Source organism: Rhea pennata, chromosome 24 (genome assembly GCF_028389875.1).
Source record: "Rhea pennata isolate bPtePen1 chromosome 24, bPtePen1.pri, whole genome shotgun sequence".
NCBI lineage: Eukaryota > Metazoa > Chordata > Aves > Rheiformes > Rheidae > Rhea > Rhea pennata.
Window position 1 is genome coordinate 8,340,358 of NC_084686.1, and position 13,842 is coordinate 8,354,199.

The following is a 13,842-nucleotide window of genomic DNA, read 5'->3' on the forward strand; positions in this document are numbered from 1 at the left end:
GCTGGAAGAAGAGAGCGCCGCTCTGCAAAACGCCAGGAGGAAGCAACAAGGACCCCTCCCGCCCTGCCACTTGCCGAAGCCCGGGCTTCAACCAGGGACCTTTAGATCTTCAGTCTAACGCTCTCCCAGCTGAGCTACTTCGGCCCTGCCCTGAGAGCTTTTGTTCGCTCACAGCAGAGCCGTGCCAGAGCGGAGGCCAAGGCGCAGGAGGTGCCTGCAGCAAGCTGTATGTTGCCTGGACATTGCCGGGCTCTGGATGTCCCTGCTGACCATTGCCCAACTTGCTCTGCTCTTGTTCTCCAGGCACGGGTTGGATGGCACCTGCTGTGTGGGTGTGGGGGGCAATGCCTGAACCAGTCCTTGTTCTGCCCGCCGTAAAACTAACACACCTACAGGTCCTCCCTCGTCCGCAGAAATCCACCAATGTCCCCACAGGTGGCTTGACATGCCTCCAGTCATTGGGAATGCCCCAGGACGGCCAACGGCAGCATCTCCAAAGAGCACTTTCCTCCCAAAGCCTCTCGTGGGGACTTTGCCCAGCCACGTTGGGCAGATCTCGAGAGGTGGAGATGCCGCAACCCAACATCTCTCATGGGCTTGTTGGACAGGAGAGGCTGTGAGGACCCCACAGGATAAGGGGGTGAGGCTGGAGAGCGATTGCTGACCGCCTTTTGGAAGCCCCGCTTGGGTGGATGCAGCGCAGCACCCAAATGCCTCCGGCATCCTTTGAGGTCCCCCATGGCCCCGCCAGCCTTCTGGCTTGGCCCCAGAGAGGTGAGGGAGCGCAGGGTGGGAGGATGCCGAGCAAAGGAGAATGCCATCGGTGTGGGTCCTGGCTGCTCCCCGCAGCTGTGGGGTGGGCCGTGGCCATCTGCATGGTGTGTAGGACACGGCCATGGTGGGGCAGGCTGGAAGAAGAGAGCGCCGCTCTGCAAAACGCCAGGAGGAAGCAACAAGGACCCCTCCCGCCCTGCCACTTGCCAAAGCCCGGGCTTGAACCAGGGACCTTTAGATCTTCAGTCTAACGCTCTCCCAGCTGAGCTACTTCGGCCCTGCCCTGAGAGCTTTTGTTCGCTCACAGCAGAGCCGTGCCAGAGCGGAGGCCAAGGCGCAGGAGGTGCCTGCAGCAAGCTGTATGTTGCCTGGACATTGCCGGGCTCTGGATGTCCCTGCTGACCATTGCCCAACTTGCTCTGCTCTTGTTCTCCAGGCACGGGTTGGATGGCACCTGCTGTGTGGGTGTGGGGGGCAATGCCTGAACCAGTCCTTGTTCTGCCCGCCGTAAAACTAACACACCTACAGGTCCTCCCTCGTCCGCAGAAATCCACCAATGTCCCCACAGGTGGCTTGACATGCCTCCAGTCATTGGGAATGCCCCAGGACGGCCAACGGCAGCATCTCCAAAGAGCACTTTCCTCCCAAAGCCTCGCGAGGGAAGCTCCACGGGTGCGTGCGCACGTCCACTTGGTTGAGGTGGTCCCGAGGGTGTCTTGACACGTTCTGCCAAACGCTGATGGTGGAGGGCATCTCAGGAGTGTCGCGCACAGCCTGTCGTGATCAGAGCGGGACCCCTTGGCACGGGTCTCTCAGGACTTTGCCCAGCCACGTTGGGCAGATCTCGAGAGGTGGAGATGCCGCAACCCAACATCTCTCATGGGCTTGTTGGACAGGAGAGGCTGTGAGGACCCCACAGGATAAGGGGGTGAGGCTGGAGAGCGATTGCTGACCGCCTTTTGGAAGCCCCGCTTGGGTGGATGCAGCGCAGCACCCAAATGCCTCCGGCATCCTTTGAGGTCCCCCATGGCCCTGCCAGCCTTCTGGCTTGGCCCCAGAGAGGTGAGGGAGCGCAGGGTGGGAGGATGCCGAGCAAAGGAGAATGCCATCGGTGTGGGTCCTGGCTGCTCCCCGCAGCTGTGGGGTGGGCCGTGGCCATCTGCATGGTGTGTAGGACACGGCCATGGTGGGGCAGGCTGGAAGAAGAGAGCGCCGCTCTGCAAAACGCCAGGAGGAAGCAACAAGGACCCCTCCCGCCCTGCCACTTGCCAAAGCCCGGGCTTCAACCAGGGACCTTTAGATCTTCAGTCTAACGCTCTCCCAGCTGAGCTACTTCGGCCCTGCCCTGAGAGCTTTTGTTCGCTCACAGCAGAGCCGTGCCAGAGCGGAGGCCAAGGCGCAGGAGGTGCCTGCAGCAAGCTGTATGTTGCCTGGACATTGCCGGGCTCTGGATGTCCCTGCTGACCATTGCCCAACTTGCTCTGCTCTTGTTCTCCAGGCACGGGTTGGATGGCACCTGCTGTGTGGGTGTGGGGGGCAATGCCTGAACCAGTCCTTGTTCTGCCCGCCGTAAAACTAACACACCTACAGGTCCTCCCTCGTCCGCAGAAATCCACCAATGTCCCCACAGGTGGCTTGACATGCCTCCAGTCATTGGGAATGCCCCAGGACGGCCAACGGCAGCATCTCCAAAGAGCACTTTCCTCCCAAAGCCTCTCGTGGGGACTTTGCCCAGCCACGTTGGGCAGATCTCGAGAGGTGGAGATGCCGCAACCCAACATCTCTCATGGGCTTGTTGGACAGGAGAGGCTGTGAGGACCCCACAGGATAAGGGGGTGAGGCTGGAGAGCGATTGCTGACCGCCTTTTGGAAGCCCCGCTTGGGTGGATGCAGCGCAGCACCCAAATGCCTCCGGCATCCTTTGAGGTCCCCCATGGCCCCGCCAGCCTTCTGGCTTGGCCCCAGAGAGGTGAGGGAGCGCAGGGTGGGAGGATGCCGAGCAAAGGAGAATGCCATCGGTGTGGGTCCTGGCTGCTCCCCGCAGCTGTGGGGTGGGCCGTGGCCATCTGCATGGTGTGTAGGACACGGCCATGGTGGGGCAGGCTGGAAGAAGAGAGCGCCGCTCTGCAAAACGCCAGGAGGAAGCAACAAGGACCCCTCCCGCCCTGCCACTTGCCAAAGCCCGGGCTTCAACCAGGGACCTTTAGATCTTCAGTCTAACGCTCTCCCAGCTGAGCTACTTCGGCCCTGCCCTGAGAGCTTTTGTTCGCTCACAGCAGAGCCGTGCCAGAGCGGAGGCCAAGGCGCAGGAGGTGCCTGCAGCAAGCTGTATGTTGCCTGGACATTGCCGGGCTCTGGATGTCCCTGCTGACCATTGCCCAACTTGCTCTGCTCTTGTTCTCCAGGCACGGGTTGGATGGCACCTGCTGTGTGGGTGTGGGGGGCAATGCCTGAACCAGTCCTTGTTCTGCCCGCCGTAAAACTAACACACCTACAGGTCCTCCCTCGTCCGCAGAAATCCACCAATGTCCCCACAGGTGGCTTGACATGCCTCCAGTCATTGGGAATGCCCCAGGACGGCCAACGGCAGCATCTCCAAAGAGCACTTTCCTCCCAAAGCCTCGCGAGGGAAGCTCCACGGGTGCGTGCGCACGTCCACTTGGTTGAGGTGGTCCCGAGGGTGTCTTGACACGTTCTGCCAAACGCTGATGGTGGAGGGCATCTCAGGAGTGTCGCGCACAGCCTGTCGTGATCAGAGCGGGACCCCTTGGCACGGGTCTCTCAGGACTTTGCCCAGCCACGTTGGGCAGATCTCGAGAGGTGGAGATGCCGCAACCCAACATCTCTCATGGGCTTGTTGGACAGGAGAGGCTGTGAGGACCCCACAGGATAAGGGGGTGAGGCTGGAGAGCGATTGCTGACCGCCTTTTGGAAGCCCCGCTTGGGTGGATGCAGCGCAGCACCCAAATGCCTCCGGCATCCTTTGAGGTCCCCCATGGCCCTGCCAGCCTTCTGGCTTGGCCCCAGAGAGGTGAGGGAGCGCAGGGTGGGAGGATGCCGAGCAAAGGAGAATGCCATCGGTGTGGGTCCTGGCTGCTCCCCGCAGCTGTGGGGTGGGCCGTGGCCATCTGCATGGTGTGTAGGACACGGCCATGGTGGGGCAGGCTGGAAGAAGAGAGCGCCGCTCTGCAAAACGCCAGGAGGAAGCAACAAGGACCCCTCCCGCCCTGCCACTTGCCAAAGCCCGGGCTTCAACCAGGGACCTTTAGATCTTCAGTCTAACGCTCTCCCAGCTGAGCTACTTCGGCCCTGCCCTGAGAGCTTTTGTTCGCTCACAGCAGAGCCGTGCCAGAGCGGAGGCCAAGGCGCAGGAGGTGCCTGCAGCAAGCTGTATGTTGCCTGGACATTGCCGGGCTCTGGATGTCCCTGCTGACCATTGCCCAACTTGCTCTGCTCTTGTTCTCCAGGCACGGGTTGGATGGCACCTGCTGTGTGGGTGTGGGGGGCAATGCCTGAACCAGTCCTTGTTCTGCCCGCCGTAAAACTAACACACCTACAGGTCCTCCCTCGTCCGCAGAAATCCACCAATGTCCCCACAGGTGGCTTGACATGCCTCCAGTCATTGGGAATGCCCCAGGACGGCCAACGGCAGCATCTCCAAAGAGCACTTTCCTCCCAAAGCCTCTCGTGGGGACTTTGCCCAGCCACGTTGGGCAGATCTCGAGAGGTGGAGATGCCGCAACCCAACATCTCTCATGGGCTTGTTGGACAGGAGAGGCTGTGAGGACCCCACAGGATAAGGGGGTGAGGCTGGAGAGCGATTGCTGACCGCCTTTTGGAAGCCCCGCTTGGGTGGATGCAGCGCAGCACCCAAATGCCTCCGGCATCCTTTGAGGTCCCCCATGGCCCCGCCAGCCTTCTGGCTTGGCCCCAGAGAGGTGAGGGAGCGCAGGGTGGGAGGATGCCGAGCAAAGGAGAATGCCATCGGTGTGGGTCCTGGCTGCTCCCCGCAGCTGTGGGGTGGGCCGTGGCCATCTGCATGGTGTGTAGGACACGGCCATGGTGGGGCAGGCTGGAAGAAGAGAGCGCCGCTCTGCAAAACGCCAGGAGGAAGCAACAAGGACCCCTCCCGCCCTGCCACTTGCCAAAGCCCGGGCTTCAACCAGGGACCTTTAGATCTTCAGTCTAACGCTCTCCCAGCTGAGCTACTTCGGCCCTGCCCTGAGAGCTTTTGTTCGCTCACAGCAGAGCCGTGCCAGAGCGGAGGCCAAGGCGCAGGAGGTGCCTGCAGCAAGCTGTATGTTGCCTGGACATTGCCGGGCTCTGGATGTCCCTGCTGACCATTGCCCAACTTGCTCTGCTCTTGTTCTCCAGGCACGGGTTGGATGGCACCTGCTGTGTGGGTGTGGGGGGCAATGCCTGAACCAGTCCTTGTTCTGCCCGCCGTAAAACTAACACACCTACAGGTCCTCCCTCGTCCGCAGAAATCCACCAATGTCCCCACAGGTGGCTTGACATGCCTCCAGTCATTGGGAATGCCCCAGGACGGCCAACGGCAGCATCTCCAAAGAGCACTTTCCTCCCAAAGCCTCGCGAGGGAAGCTCCACGGGTGCGTGCGCACGTCCACTTGGTTGAGGTGGTCCCGAGGGTGTCTTGACACGTTCTGCCAAACGCTGATGGTGGAGGGCATCTCAGGAGTGTCGCGCACAGCCTGTCGTGATCAGAGCGGGACCCCTTGGCACGGGTCTCTCAGGACTTTGCCCAGCCACGTTGGGCAGATCTCGAGAGGTGGAGATGCCGCAACCCAACATCTCTCATGGGCTTGTTGGACAGGAGAGGCTGTGAGGACCCCACAGGATAAGGGGGTGAGGCTGGAGAGCGATTGCTGACCGCCTTTTGGAAGCCCCGCTTGGGTGGATGCAGCGCAGCACCCAAATGCCTCCGGCATCCTTTGAGGTCCCCCATGGCCCTGCCAGCCTTCTGGCTTGGCCCCAGAGAGGTGAGGGAGCGCAGGGTGGGAGGATGCCGAGCAAAGGAGAATGCCATCGGTGTGGGTCCTGGCTGCTCCCCGCAGCTGTGGGGTGGGCCGTGGCCATCTGCATGGTGTGTAGGACACGGCCATGGTGGGGCAGGCTGGAAGAAGAGAGCGCCGCTCTGCAAAACGCCAGGAGGAAGCAACAAGGACCCCTCCCGCCCTGCCACTTGCCAAAGCCCGGGCTTCAACCAGGGACCTTTAGATCTTCAGTCTAACGCTCTCCCAGCTGAGCTACTTCGGCCCTGCCCTGAGAGCTTTTGTTCGCTCACAGCAGAGCCGTGCCAGAGCGGAGGCCAAGGCGCAGGAGGTGCCTGCAGCAAGCTGTATGTTGCCTGGACATTGCCGGGCTCTGGATGTCCCTGCTGACCATTGCCCAACTTGCTCTGCTCTTGTTCTCCAGGCACGGGTTGGATGGCACCTGCTGTGTGGGTGTGGGGGGCAATGCCTGAACCAGTCCTTGTTCTGCCCGCCGTAAAACTAACACACCTACAGGTCCTCCCTCATCCGCAGAAATCCACCAATGTCCCCACAGGTGGCTTGACATGCCTCCAGTCATTGGGAATGCCCCAGGACGGCCAACGGCAGCATCTCCAAAGAGCACTTTCCTCCCAAAGCCTCTCGTGGGGACTTTGCCCAGCCACGTTGGGCAGATCTCGAGAGGTGGAGATGCCGCAACCCAACATCTCTCATGGGCTTGTTGGACAGGAGAGGCTGTGAGGACCCCACAGGATAAGGGGGTGAGGCTGGAGAGCGATTGCTGACCGCCTTTTGGAAGCCCCGCTTGGGTGGATGCAGCGCAGCACCCAAATGCCTCCGGCATCCTTTGAGGTCCCCCATGGCCCTGCCAGCCTTCTGGCTTGGCCCCAGAGAGGTGAGGGAGCGCAGGGTGGGAGGATGCCGAGCAAAGGAGAATGCCATCGGTGTGGGTCCTGGCTGCTCCCCGCAGCTGTGGGGTGGGCCGTGGCCATCTGCATGGTGTGTAGGACACGGCCATGGTGGGGCAGGCTGGAAGAAGAGAGCGCCGCTCTGCAAAACGCCAGGAGGAAGCAACAAGGACCCCTCCCGCCCTGCCACTTGCCAAAGCCCGGGCTTCAACCAGGGACCTTTAGATCTTCAGTCTAACGCTCTCCCAGCTGAGCTACTTCGGCCCTGCCCTGAGAGCTTTTGTTCGCTCACAGCAGAGCCGTGCCAGAGCGGAGGCCAAGGCGCAGGAGGTGCCTGCAGCAAGCTGTATGTTGCCTGGACATTGCCGGGCTCTGGATGTCCCTGCTGACCATTGCCCAACTTGCTCTGCTCTTGTTCTCCAGGCACGGGTTGGATGGCACCTGCTGTGTGGGTGTGGGGGGCAATGCCTGAACCAGTCCTTGTTCTGCCCGCCGTAAAACTAACACACCTACAGGTCCTCCCTCGTCCGCAGAAATCCACCAATGTCCCCACAGGTGGCTTGACATGCCTCCAGTCATTGGGAATGCCCCAGGACGGCCAACGGCAGCATCTCCAAAGAGCACTTTCCTCCCAAAGCCTCTCGTGGGGACTTTGCCCAGCCACGTTGGGCAGATCTCGAGAGGTGGAGATGCCGCAACCCAACATCTCTCATGGGCTTGTTGGACAGGAGAGGCTGTGAGGACCCCACAGGATAAGGGGGTGAGGCTGGAGAGCGATTGCTGACTGCCTTTTGGAAGCCCCGCTTGGGTGGATGCAGCGCAGCACCCAAATGCCTCCGGCATCCTTTGAGGTCCCCCATGGCCCTGCCAGCCTTCTGGCTTGGCCCCAGAGAGGTGAGGGAGCGCAGGGTGGGAGGATGCCGAGCAAAGGAGAATGCCATCGGTGTGGGTCCTGGCTGCTCCCCGCAGCTGTGGGGTGGGCCGTGGCCATCTGCATGGTGTGTAGGACACGGCCATGGTGGGGCAGGCTGGAAGAAGAGAGCGCCGCTCTGCAAAACGCCAGGAGGAAGCAACAAGGACCCCTCCCGCCCTGCCACTTGCCAAAGCCCGGGCTTCAACCAGGGACCTTTAGATCTTCAGTCTAACGCTCTCCCAGCTGAGCTACTTCGGCCCTGCCCTGAGAGCTTTTGTTCGCTCACAGCAGAGCCGTGCCAGAGCGGAGGCCAAGGCGCAGGAGGTGCCTGCAGCAAGCTGTATGTTGCCTGGACATTGCCGGGCTCTGGATGTCCCTGCTGACCATTGCCCAACTTGCTCTGCTCTTGTTCTCCAGGCACGGGTTGGATGGCACCTGCTGTGTGGGTGTGGGGGGCAATGCCTGAACCAGTCCTTGTTCTGCCCGCCGTAAAACTAACACACCTACAGGTCCTCCCTCGTCCGCAGAAATCCACCAATGTCCCCACAGGTGGCTTGACATGCCTCCAGTCATTGGGAATGCCCCAGGACGGCCAACGGCAGCATCTCCAAAGAGCACTTTCCTCCCAAAGCCTCGCGAGGGAAGCTCCACGGGTGCGTGCGCACGTCCACTTGGTTGAGGTGGTCCCGAGGGTGTCTTGACACGTTCTGCCAAACGCTGATGGTGGAGGGCATCTCAGGAGTGTCGCGCACAGCCTGTCGTGATCAGAGCGGGACCCCTTGGCACGGGTCTCTCAGGACTTTGCCCAGCCACGTTGGGCAGATCTCGAGAGGTGGAGATGCCGCAACCCAACATCTCTCATGGGCTTGTTGGACAGGAGAGGCTGTGAGGACCCCACAGGATAAGGGGGTGAGGCTGGAGAGCGATTGCTGACCGCCTTTTGGAAGCCCCGCTTGGGTGGATGCAGCGCAGCACCCAAATGCCTCCGGCATCCTTTGAGGTCCCCCATGGCCCTGCCAGCCTTCTGGCTTGGCCCCAGAGAGGTGAGGGAGCGCAGGGTGGGAGGATGCCGAGCAAAGGAGAATGCCATCGGTGTGGGTCCTGGCTGCTCCCCGCAGCTGTGGGGTGGGCCGTGGCCATCTGCATGGTGTGTAGGACACGGCCATGGTGGGGCAGGCTGGAAGAAGAGAGCGCCGCTCTGCAAAACGCCAGGAGGAAGCAACAAGGACCCCTCCCGCCCTGCCACTTGCCAAAGCCCGGGCTTCAACCAGGGACCTTTAGATCTTCAGTCTAACGCTCTCCCAGCTGAGCTACTTCGGCCCTGCCCTGAGAGCTTTTGTTCGCTCACAGCAGAGCCGTGCCAGAGCGGAGGCCAAGGCGCAGGAGGTGCCTGCAGCAAGCTGTATGTTGCCTGGACATTGCCGGGCTCTGGATGTCCCTGCTGACCATTGCCCAACTTGCTCTGCTCTTGTTCTCCAGGCACGGGTTGGATGGCACCTGCTGTGTGGGTGTGGGGGGCAATGCCTGAACCAGTCCTTGTTCTGCCCGCCGTAAAACTAACACACCTACAGGTCCTCCCTCGTCCGCAGAAATCCACCAATGTCCCCACAGGTGGCTTGACATGCCTCCAGTCATTGGGAATGCCCCAGGACGGCCAACGGCAGCATCTCCAAAGAGCACTTTCCTCCCAAAGCCTCTCGTGGGGACTTTGCCCAGCCACGTTGGGCAGATCTCGAGAGGTGGAGATGCCGCAACCCAACATCTCTCATGGGCTTGTTGGACAGGAGAGGCTGTGAGGACCCCACAGGATAAGGGGGTGAGGCTGGAGAGCGATTGCTGACCGCCTTTTGGAAGCCCCGCTTGGGTGGATGCAGCGCAGCACCCAAATGCCTCCGGCATCCTTTGAGGTCCCCCATGGCCCTGCCAGCCTTCTGGCTTGGCCCCAGAGAGGTGAGGGAGCGCAGGGTGGGAGGATGCCGAGCAAAGGAGAATGCCATCGGTGTGGGTCCTGGCTGCTCCCCGCAGCTGTGGGGTGGGCCGTGGCCATCTGCATGGTGTGTAGGACACGGCCATGGTGGGGCAGGCTGGAAGAAGAGAGCGCCGCTCTGCAAAACGCCAGGAGGAAGCAACAAGGACCCCTCCCGCCCTGCCACTTGCCAAAGCCCGGGCTTCAACCAGGGACCTTTAGATCTTCAGTCTAACGCTCTCCCAGCTGAGCTACTTCGGCCCTGCCCTGAGAGCTTTTGTTCGCTCACAGCAGAGCCGTGCCAGAGCGGAGGCCAAGGCGCAGGAGGTGCCTGCAGCAAGCTGTATGTTGCCTGGACATTGCCGGGCTCTGGATGTCCCTGCTGACCATTGCCCAACTTGCTCTGCTCTTGTTCTCCAGGCACGGGTTGGATGGCACCTGCTGTGTGGGTGTGGGGGGCAATGCCTGAACCAGTCCTTGTTCTGCCCGCCGTAAAACTAACACACCTACAGGTCCTCCCTCGTCCGCAGAAATCCACCAATGTCCCCACAGGTGGCTTGACATGCCTCCAGTCATTGGGAATGCCCCAGGTCGGCCAACGGCAGCATCTCCAAAGAGCACTTTCCTCCCAAAGCCTCGCGTGGGGACTTTGCCCAGCCACGTTGGGCAGATCTCGAGAGGTGGAGATGCCGCAACCCAACATCTCTCATGGGCTTGTTGGACAGGAGAGGCTGTGAGGACCCCACAGGATAAGGGGGTGAGGCTGGAGAGCGATTGCTGACCGCCTTTTGGAAGCCCCGCTTGGGTGGATGCAGCGCAGCACCCAAATGCCTCCGGCATCCTTTGAGGTCCCCCATGGCCCTGCCAGCCTTCTGGCTTGGCCCCAGAGAGGTGAGGGAGCGCAGGGTGGGAGGATGCCGAGCAAAGGAGAATGCCATCGGTGTGGGTCCTGGCTGCTCCCCGCAGCTGTGGGGTGGGCCGTGGCCATCTGCATGGTGTGTAGGACACGGCCATGGTGGGGCAGGCTGGAAGAAGAGAGCGCCGCTCTGCAAAACGCCAGGAGGAAGCAACAAGGACCCCTCCCGCCCTGCCACTTGCCAAAGCCCGGGCTTCAACCAGGGACCTTTAGATCTTCAGTCTAACGCTCTCCCAGCTGAGCTACTTCGGCCCTGCCCTGAGAGCTTTTGTTCGCTCACAGCAGAGCTGTGCCAGAGCGGAGGCCAAGGCGCAGGAGGTGCCTGCAGCAAGCTGTATGTTGCCTGGACATTGCCGGGCTCTGGATGTCCCTGCTGACCATTGCCCAACTTGCTCTGCTCTTGTTCTCCAGGCACGGGTTGGATGGCACCTGCTGTGTGGGTGTGGGGGGCAATGCCTGAACCAGTCCTTGTTCTGCCCGCCGTAAAACTAACACACCTACAGGTCCTCCCTCGTCCGCAGAAATCCACCAATGTCCCCACAGGTGGCTTGACATGCCTCCAGTCATTGGGAATGCCCCAGGACGGCCAACGGCAGCATCTCCAAAGAGCACTTTCCTCCCAAAGCCTCGCGAGGGAAGCTCCACGGGTGCGTGCGCACGTCCACTTGGTTGAGGTGGTCCCGAGGGTGTCTTGACACGTTCTGCCAAACGCTGATGGTGGAGGGCATCTCAGGAGTGTCGCGCACAGCCTGTCGTGATCAGAGCGGGACCCCTTGGCACGGGTCTCTCAGGACTTTGCCCAGCCACGTTGGGCAGATCTCGAGAGGTGGAGATGCCGCAAGCCAACATCTCTCATGGGCTTGTTGGACAGGAGAGGCTGTGAGGACCCCACAGGATAAGGGGGTGAGGCTGGAGAGCGATTGCTGACCGCCTTTTGGAAGCCCCGCTTGGGTGGATGCAGCGCAGCACCCAAATGCCTCCGGCATCCTTTGAGGTCCCCCATGGCCCTGCCAGCCTTCTGGCTTGGCCCCAGAGAGGTGAGGGAGCGCAGGGTGGGAGGATGCCGAGCAAAGGAGAATGCCATCGGTGTGGGTCCTGGCTGCTCCCAGCAGCTGTGGGGTGGGCCGTGGCCATCTGCATGGTGTGTAGGACACGGCCATGGTGGGGCAGGCTGGAAGAAGAGAGCGCCGCTCTGCAAAACGCCAGGAGGAAGCAACAAGGACCCCTCCCGCCCTGCCACTTGCCAAAGCCCGGGCTTCAACCAGGGACCTTTAGATCTTCAGTCTAACGCTCTCCCAGCTGAGCTACTTCGGCCCTGCCCTGAGAGCTTTTGTTCGCTCACAGCAGAGCCGTGCCAGAGCGGAGGCCAAGGCGCAGGAGGTGCCTGCAGCAAGCTGTATGTTGCCTGGACATTGCCGGGCTCTGGATGTCCCTGCTGACCATTGCCCAACTTGCTCTGCTCTTGTTCTCCAGGCACGGGTTGGATGGCACCTGCTGTGTGGGTGTGGGGGGCAATGCCTGAACCAGTCCTTGTTCTGCCCGCCGTAAAACTAACACACCTACAGGTCCTCCCTCGTCCCCAGAAATCCACCAATGTCCCCACAGGTGGCTTGACATGCCTCCAGTCATTGGGAATGCCCCAGGACGGCCAACGGCAGCATCTCCAAAGAGCACTCTCCTCCCAAAGCCTCGCGTGGGGACTTTGCCCAGCCACGTTGGGCAGATCTCGAGAGGTGGAGATGCCGCAAGCCAACATCTCTCATGGGCTTGTTGGACAGGAGAGGCTGTGAGGACCCCACAGGATAAGGGGGTGAGGCTGGAGAGCGATTGCTGACCGCCTTTTGGAAGCCCCGCTTGGGTGGATGCAGCGCAGCACCCAAATGCCTCCGGCATCCTTTGAGGTCCCCCATGGCCCTGCCAGCCTTCTGGCTTGGCCCCAGAGAGGTGAGGGAGCGCAGGGTGGGAGGATGCCGAGCAAAGGAGAATGCCATCGGTGTGGGTCCTGGCTGCTCCCCGCAGCTGTGGGGTGGGCCGTGGCCATCTGCATGGTGTGTAGGACATGGCCATGGTGGGGCAGGCTGGAAGAAGAGAGCGCCGCTCTGCAAAACGCCAGGAGGAAGCAACAAGGACCCCTCCCGCCCTGCCACTTGCCAAAGCCCGGGCTTCAACCAGGGACCTTTAGATCTTCAGTCTAACGCTCTCCCAGCTGAGCTACTTCGGCCCTGCCCTGAGAGCTTTTGTTCGCTCACAGCAGAGCCGTGCCAGAGCGGAGGCCAAGGCGCAGGAGGTGCCTGCAGCAAGCTGTATGTTGCCTGGACATTGCCGGGCTCTGGATGTCCCTGCTGACCATTGCCCAACTTGCTCTGCTCTTGTTCTCCAGGCACGGGTTGGATGGCACCTGCTGTGTGGGTGTGGGGGGCAATGCCTGAACCAGTCCTTGTTCTGCCCGCCGTAAAACTAACACACCTACAGGTCCTCCCTCGTCCGCAGAAATCCACCAATGTCCCCACAGGTGGCTTGACATGCCTCCAGTCATTGGGAATGCCCCAGGACGGCCAACGGCAGCATCTCCAAAGAGCACTTTCCTCCCAAAGCCTCGCGAGGGAAGCTCCACGGGTGCGTGCGCACGTCCACTTGGTTGAGGTGGTCCCGAGGGTGTCTTGACACGTTCTGCCAAACGCTGATGGTGGAGGGCATCTCAGGAGTGTCGCGCACAGCCTGTCGTGATCAGAGCGGGACCCCTTGGCACGGGTCTCTCAGGACTTTGCCCAGCCACGTTGGGCAGATCTCGAGAGGTGGAGATGCCGCAACCCAACATCTCTCATGGGCTTGTTGGACAGGAGAGGCTGTGAGGACCCCACAGGATAAGGGGGTGAGGCTGGAGAGCGATTGCTGACCGCCTTTTGGAAGCCCCGCTTGGGTGGATGCAGCGCAGCACCCAAATGCCTCCGGCATCCTTTGAGGTCCCCCATGGCCCTGCCAGCCTTCTGGCTTGGCCCCAGAGAGGTGAGGGAGCGCAGGGTGGGAGGATGCCGAGCAAAGGAGAATGCCATCGGTGTGGGTCCTGGCAGCTCCCCGCAGCTGTGGGGTGGGCCGTGGCCATCTGCATGGTGTGTAGGACATGGCCATGGTGGGGCAGGCTGGAAGAAGAGAGCGCCGCTCTGCAAAACGCCAGGAGGAAGCAACAAGGACCCCTCCCGCCCTGCCACTTGCCGAAGCCCGGGCTTCAACCAGGGACCTTTAGATCTTCAGTCTAACGCTCTCCCAGCTGAGCTACTTCGGCCCTGCCCTGAGAGCTTTTGTTCGCTCACAGCAGAGCCGTGCCAGAGCGGAGGCCAAGGCGCAGGAGGTGC

At 61.5% G+C, this 13,842-nt stretch overlaps 3 non-coding genes across 3 annotated transcripts; all 3 read right to left on the reverse strand.

The window, feature by feature from the left end:
• Window positions 1–71: 71 nt before the first annotated feature.
• TRNAF-GAA (transfer RNA phenylalanine (anticodon GAA)) lies at window positions 72–144 on the reverse strand. Its single transcript has one exon. It is a non-coding gene; the product is annotated as a tRNA-Phe (tRNA).
• An 834-nt stretch (window positions 145–978) lies between these two features.
• TRNAF-GAA (transfer RNA phenylalanine (anticodon GAA)) lies at window positions 979–1,051 on the reverse strand. The gene has a single exon. It is a non-coding gene; the product is annotated as a tRNA-Phe (tRNA).
• Window positions 1,052–13,699: 12,648 nt separating this feature from the next.
• Window positions 13,700–13,772, reverse strand: TRNAF-GAA (transfer RNA phenylalanine (anticodon GAA)). Its single transcript has one exon. It is a non-coding gene; the product is annotated as a tRNA-Phe (tRNA).
• Window positions 13,773–13,842: the final 70 nt, after the last annotated feature.